Below are 7,440 nucleotides of genomic sequence, written 5' to 3'. Positions count from 1 at the left end.
GCTGAATCAATAGATATCCAACCAGATCTGGCTTTTGTAGATAAGCCTGAGAAGATCATAGATTATGATGTTAAGCAGCTTCGAAGTAGAGAGATTCCTTATGTTAAAGTTCTGTGGAAGCATGGATCTGAGAAAGATGCTACTTAGGAGAAGGAATCATATATGAGAGAGAGCTACCCACGCCTATTTGATTAAGCTATGATCCTTTAACACTTGTCTTAAATTTTGAGGACAAAATTTCTGTAAGGGGGGAGAATTGTAAAACCCGCTAAATGCCGTTTTAGGATTTTGCACGCTTTTCAAAGTGCTGTGACCAATTTTAAGTGAAAAATTTGAAGTCATCAGATTTTGACAAAAATAATTTTATAAATATAGCGCAAAATTCTGATCATTTTGATGTATAGAACCCATAACGAATTTTGAGTATTTTAGGAATTAAAATTTCCAGAAAACCCTTATTGACAATTTTGCCCTTGGTATCCTTTGAATAGGGAATATGTTCAAGTAAGGGCATAGAGGTGATTAGGATTTTATTAGAAGAGCCCCATTCTAATTAGGGGACCGAACCATTCGGTCCCCATTTCCCCCATTTCGGCCGAACCGAACGGGAGAGGAAGAAATGGGCGCAGGTAGGAGGAGTCTCCGGCGAGCTTAGGGGCGGTTTTCGACGGCCGTTCGTCGAGGGGATCATAGGGAAATCCAAGAGAAGGCTAAGGTATGTGTTTTGCAAGTGTTTCCCCTCCTTTTTCATGTGTTTTTCTAAGGAAGGGAAGTTAGGGTTTTCGGGAAAACTTGAGTTTTGTTTAAGATTTCTTTGAGAAAAGTTTAGGGAAAGGTGAAAGGGTGTTTTTAAACCTAAATGTATATCATTTTCCAAGAGAAAAATGAAGTTTAAAAATAAGGGTTTCCTCAAAAATTATTTTTTCTTTCGAAATTGCTTTGTAGATTGGTTCTTAATGACATTATGAGTATTGTAATAAAAAAATATTGGGTTATTGTGAAGAAATTTTTGGGTTTGGAAATTAGGGTTTTTCCCTAATCTTGAAATTTATGAGCTTGAAGGTTTTCTATAGGTTTGGAAAGACTTTTAGAAGCAAGATTTAGGACTTTAACATCAAAAATTAATTTTCCTATTTTCGGTATTTAAGAATTCCGAAAAATAAAATTAAATTTTATGTTTATGTTGAGTGTAGGGAATAAATTGTATGCTTAGATAAAAATTTATGATTATGATAATTCTATAAAGAAAAATAAAATGGGAATACATTTGAGCTTATACTTGTTACCATACATAAGCCTTTACTCATGCGCTAACTCACATTGCAAGTTCATCTTATATGTAATAGTATTTAATGCATTTGTTCTTTCTAAAGTGATGAATCATGATTGCAATTGGCTCTTTTCTTTCTTCTTGCTATCATGAAACCATATAGCACATTAAGAGATAGTTGACCATATGCATGAATAAGAATCTCCTTATGAGTAATTAAATAATGAATGTATGTGCTTGTTGATGCGAAGGTATCTTTGATAAAGGGATGCTCTTTAGAGCATTGGTAATGGTGGTTCTTATGAACTAAATGGTAAAGGTGGTTCTTATGAACCAAATGGAAAAGGATTGGCCAAACACAATGTACTTGATCTGTAAAAAAGATACTTCCGAGACGGGTGATTATAAGATATACGTTATATTATATGCATATGCAACACTTTATGGTTCATGAAAACTATTCATGTATTGAGTTAAGCGATCGATTTCAAGTTTAACAAAAGAAAGAGGCTTAATAGTGGACTTAAAGGCATGCTTCTACATGCTAATGATTTCTTTAATGTTCCTACAAAAAGCATCGACATACATGTTATTTTCCTCCCCTTGTTTTCTCTAAATTTAATTGAAAAAGCATTTACCTATTGAGTTATGACTCACCCTTGTTGTGGGGAATTTTTCAAGAGATCCTACGAATTGAAAATGATAGACCGACCACCGTGCACTTACTGTCGTAGGGAGACGACGGGCAGCAGGTTCTTTTGAGTTTTGTTATTTTGTTGATACATGATTGTAAGTATAGATTTTGAAATAGTTAGATGTGTTTTGGATCCATTCTTTTTGAAGAACTCTTTATGTACTTATCTCTTTTGAAAGATCAATGAAAACAAAAATTTTATTTTGATTTGCATTAGTGGCTCTTTCATTTTTATAGTAAAGATATTAATTTTTGTTAGATGATTTAATGTTATGATATGATAACTTGTCTATTTTCCTGTCCGACCTCTGTTCCCGCCTCGCACTTTTGAGCTAACTGGGCTGGGTCATGATAAGAGTGGTATCAGAGCAAAAGGATTTGAGAATAATGATTTCATGAAAGAGCCAATAGGATGATCTTATAGGTTAGAGTAGGTATAAGATGCATGTGTTATATATTTCTTAGATTGCTTTGTTGCTTTATGTCTTAGGGCTGAGGAACCTGAACCTGATGCCACTGATGATAATACTGGAGAGGTCAGGAGGGAATTGCCAGCAATAGTAGAGCCTCAAGGTAGTAGCATTAATACTATTTTTGATACTTTCACCCAAATGATGGCGGCAATGACACAGATGATAAAGAATACTCAAATTCAAGCTGGAGGCAGCGGAAGCACTGTGATGGACAAGAATTTAAAATTATTCCAAGATATGAAGCCCCCATCATTCGTAGGTGGACCCATAGAGGCGGAGGATTAGTTAATGATGGTTGAGAAGATTTTGGAAGGAATGATATGCCCTCAAGAAAGAAGGGTTTCCTTAGCTGCTTATGCCTTTTATGGGGAAGCAAAAACATGGTGGAGAAGTCATCTAGAAGAAACTTTTGGTGGGAGACCTAGCAACCAAGTGACATTAGAGGAGTTTGTTAAGGTGTTTAGAGATTGGTATGTACCGATGGCTGCTAGGAGGTCAATGCAAGAGAAATTTATGAGACTAGTGCAGGGCGACAGGACCATTACACAATATGAGGCTGATTTCACCATGCTTTCTAGGTATGCCTCTCATTTAATTCCTAATGCAGAAGAGAAATGCCACTGCTTCCTTTGTGGCTTGAGGGATAGCATTAGAAAGCCATTGGTTCCTTTGGGTATTGAAGATTACTCTACTTTAGTTAAGAGAGCTTGAAAGATTGATCTGGATTTATAGAGTACTCAGAGGATGAGAGATTTCTAGAAGAGGAAGAATGAAGATAGATTCAAATCTACCCAGTCTTTTCATTCTGGAAGGCCTAATTGGAAGAAGTTTAAATCTAACATTTCAGAGAGTAGCACTTCTACAGCTGTATGCAATAAGGATGGGAGAATTCATAATGGAGAGTATCTTTCTTGCACTAATACATGCTACTAGTGTCATCAACCAGGGCATATTGCAAAGTATTGTCCTCTTTTAGGACAAAAACCTACTACTGAGGCCAGAACAGGTAACACTCTTCCTCAAAGGACAGTTGGCAGGCCAAGAACTGTAAAGTCTACTGGATCTACCCCATCACGAGGCCAAGCTCGTCCACTAGTTCAACCAAGAGTTTATGGATTGTCACAACAAGAGGCTAAGGATTCTCCTGATGTTATCATAGGTATGGACTTTATTTAATGTCAATGAATTCCTTTATAATGTATGAGTAAGATGAGCTTTATGTTATGTTACATGCATGATATCTAGGAACAATCTTTATATGTAACAAGCCTGTTAAGGTGTTGTTTGATACGGGAGTATCACATTCTTTCCTTTCGGAGGAGTTTGTTAAGTCTGATGGTTTGTTTTCCTCAAGTATGCTAAAGCCTTTATTAGTCTTGATGCCCAATGGGAGTCAGTTGGAAACCAACAAAAGGTGTCATGTGGAGTTGGCTATTGGTGACAGAATCTTGGGAGCAGATCTTATGTTATTTCCTTTAATGGAATTTGATATGATTCTAGGTATGGATTGGTTGTCTTGTCACTTTGTGACCATAGACTGTAATAAGAAAGAACTTAAATTTTGTATGCCAAGGAAGAAAGAATTTAAAATCATAGGAAAATGGCATAACTTCTATGATAATGTCTTCATTGGTGGCATACAAAATGTTGAGGAAGGGTCATGAAGGCTTGCTAGCTTATGTTAAGGAGGAGAAAAAAAAAAGAGAGGAGATTAGAGGATATACCTATCTTGCAAGAGTATCCAGAAGTGTTTGCAGATGATTTACCTGGCTTGCCTCCAAGCAGGGAGATTGATTTCTCTATCGAACTGGTAAGTGGAGCTGAGCATGTTGCTAAAGCTCCTTATAGAATGGAAATAAAAGAGTTGAAGGAGTTGAAAGACCAATTGCAAGAATTTCTTAGTAAGGGATTCGTCAGGCTGGCACTTCCCCTTGGGGTGCTCCTGTGCTTTTTTGTAAAGAAGAAGGATGGAAGTTTAAGGCTTTGCATAGACTACAGAGAATTGAACAAGCTGACTATAAAGAATAAATACCATCTTCCGAGAATTGATGATTTGTTTGATCAGTTGGAGGGTGCCTCTGTGTTTTCCAGGATAGACTTGAGATCATAATACTATCAGCTCAAGATCATAGAAGAGGACATAACAAAGATAACATTTAACACTAGATATGGGCATTTTGAGTTTACAATGATGCCTTTTGGCTTAACAAATGCCCCTACAGTGTTTATGGATCTCATGAATAGAATCTTTAATCCTACTTTAGATCTATTCGTGATTGTATTCATAGATGACATACTTGTTTACTCCCTAGGTGAAAGGATGCATGCAAATCATTTAAGGTCAGTATTGTATACCTTAAAAGATAATGATTTGTATGTTAAATTCTCAAAGTGTGAATTTTGGCTGAAGAGTGTGAACTTTTTGGGACATGTGATCAGCAATGGAGAGATCTCTTTGGATCAGCACAAGGTACAAGCTATAGCAGATTGGCCACGGCCCACTACTGTGACGGAGATCAGGAGCTTTTTGGGTTTAGCTGGTTACTACAGAAGATTTGTTGAGGGGTTTTCTTGAATAGCTATGCCCTTATCTAGATTGACCCAAAAGGTAGTGAAATTTGTATGGACAGATCAATGTGAAGAGGCTTTTCAAAGGCTGAAACAGTGTTTGATGACTGCTCCAGTGCTTACTATTTCTTCGGGGACGGATGGATTTCATCTTTATGGTGATGCCTCTCACAAGGGGTTGGGTTGTGTATTGATGCAGATTGGAAGGGTCATTGCCTATACTTCAAGGCAACTGAAAAATCATGAAAGAAACTATCCAACCCATGACTCGGAGTTAGCTACAGTGGGTTTTGCCCTGAAGATATAGAGACATTACTTGTATGGGGTTAAGTGTGAAGTATTTACTGATCACCAAAGTTTAAAATACATCTTCACCTAGAAAGAGTTGAATTTGAGGCAGAGGAGATGGTTGGAGCTTATTAAGGACTATGATTTGGACATCCAATATCATCAAGGTAAGGAAAATGTAGTAGCAGATGCCTTAAGCATGAAGACTTCTAGTGCTAGTTGGATGATTACACAACAGTATGAGTTGATAAGAGATTTGAAGAAGTTAGAGATTTTTATAGTTCAGCCCAATAATGCAGAGTTTGTGGCCTTAAATCAGATGATCATTCGTCAACATTGAAGGATAGGGTATGGGAGGCTTTGCTGAAAGATGCAAAATTTAAGAAAGTCCTAAATGTGGTGAAGGTAGGGCACGTGGAGGAGTTTGAGCTTGATGAAGATGAGCTACTACGATATAGAGGCAGAATTTGCATCCCAGATGTTGGAGATTTAAGGAAGGACATTCTTCGAGAAGCTCAATATTCAAGTTATAACATTCACCCAGGTAGTAACAAGATGTATCAAGATTTGAAGGAATACTTTTGGTGGTTAGGGATGAAGACAAGTGTAGCAGAAATAGTGGCTAATTATACAGTTTTCCAGATTGTTAAGGTAGAACATCAAAAGCCAGGAGGTTTATTGTAGCCTTTACCTATACCGGAATCGAAGTGGGAAGACATAGTCATGGATTTTGTAGTTGGATTACCCAGGTCCAGAAATGGTCATGATGCTATATGGGTGATAATTGATAGGTTGACCAAATCAGCACACTTTTTTCCTATCAAGCAATCTGATGCTATTGAGAAGTTGGCAAGTGTTTATGTTAATAAGATAGTTAGACTTCATGGAGTACCAAGATCGATAGTAGCAGATAGAGATGGGAGATTTACCTCTAGGTTGTGGAGGAATGTTCAAGAGGCAATGGGCACTAGACTTACTTTCAGTACATCCTTTCACTCTCAAACAGATGATCAATCAGAGAGGACTATTTAGACCTTAGAGGATATACTCAGATTATGTGTACTTGATTTTGGTGGCAAATGGGAGACACACATTCCACTGATTGAATTTGCTTATAATAACATTTTCTAATCAAGTATAGGTATGGAATCTTACAAGGCTTTGCATGGAAGGAAGTGTCGAACTCCTTTATGTTGGGTTGAGATAGGAGAAAGAAAGATTATTGAAGCTGATTTAGTAGATAATGCTATTGAAAAGATAAGATTGATTCTTGACAGATTGAATGCTGTGCAAGATCGATAGAAGAAGTACTATGAAGCCAAATATAGATCTGTTGAGTTTGATATTGAAGAGTTTGTATGTGAGATCTCATTCCCTTACTGTTCCTCTCTGAATTGGATTTTCCTCCCAGGATCGGCCGGGACGATGTTGAGATCGGCCAGGCCAATCAGTGCATTGAAAACGGCTGATTTCTGGAATGATTTCTGGAGTGATTTCTAGACTGGATCGTCCAGGACAATTTTAGATTGTCCTGGGACGATCAAATACGACAAGAATCCCGAGAGCATCGTCCTGAGAAATCGTCCAAAGCCGATTGGTTTTTTGTTCTGATCGGCCAGGACGATGTGGCGATCAGCCGGGCCGATCAAACTAAGCATATAAGGAAATCAGCTCGTTTTGAGGAGAGAGAAAATCATTTTAAAAATATCAGATATTTTGAAGAGAGAGAAAGAGAGGAAAAGTAGAGGAAAGCTGGTTTTCGGAGGCCGCGGAGCGCTTTTCGTTCGACGTCGCTGTTGGGAAAAGTGTAGATCTCATGGTAAGGACTCCGAATCTTATTTCTGTTTTCAGAGATATTGAGTTTTGATCGTGTTGTGATCTGTTTTGTGTTTTCGTAGTTGAATTTTGGACCTGATCTGGTATTGACACAACTTTCACCGCACAACTTTTAGAATGTTATAGATATGAATATTGTATACGATTTGAGTATATTCTGCGATGATTTTACCGGTCGGAATTGGTTCTACGCAATTTTAATTGAATATAAAAATATCAGGATGTTTCTTGATGTGGATTCTGTAGAATAATAGTCTTATATTGTTGTTGTGCACGTTCTATTGTAATTTGGTGAATTGTGATTTTGTAGG

Source organism: Dendrobium catenatum, unplaced genomic scaffold, assembly GCF_001605985.2.
Source record: "Dendrobium catenatum unplaced genomic scaffold, ASM160598v2 fragScaff_scaffold_974, whole genome shotgun sequence".
NCBI lineage: Eukaryota > Viridiplantae > Streptophyta > Magnoliopsida > Asparagales > Orchidaceae > Dendrobium > Dendrobium catenatum.
Note: the sequence above shows the minus strand (reverse complement) of the source record.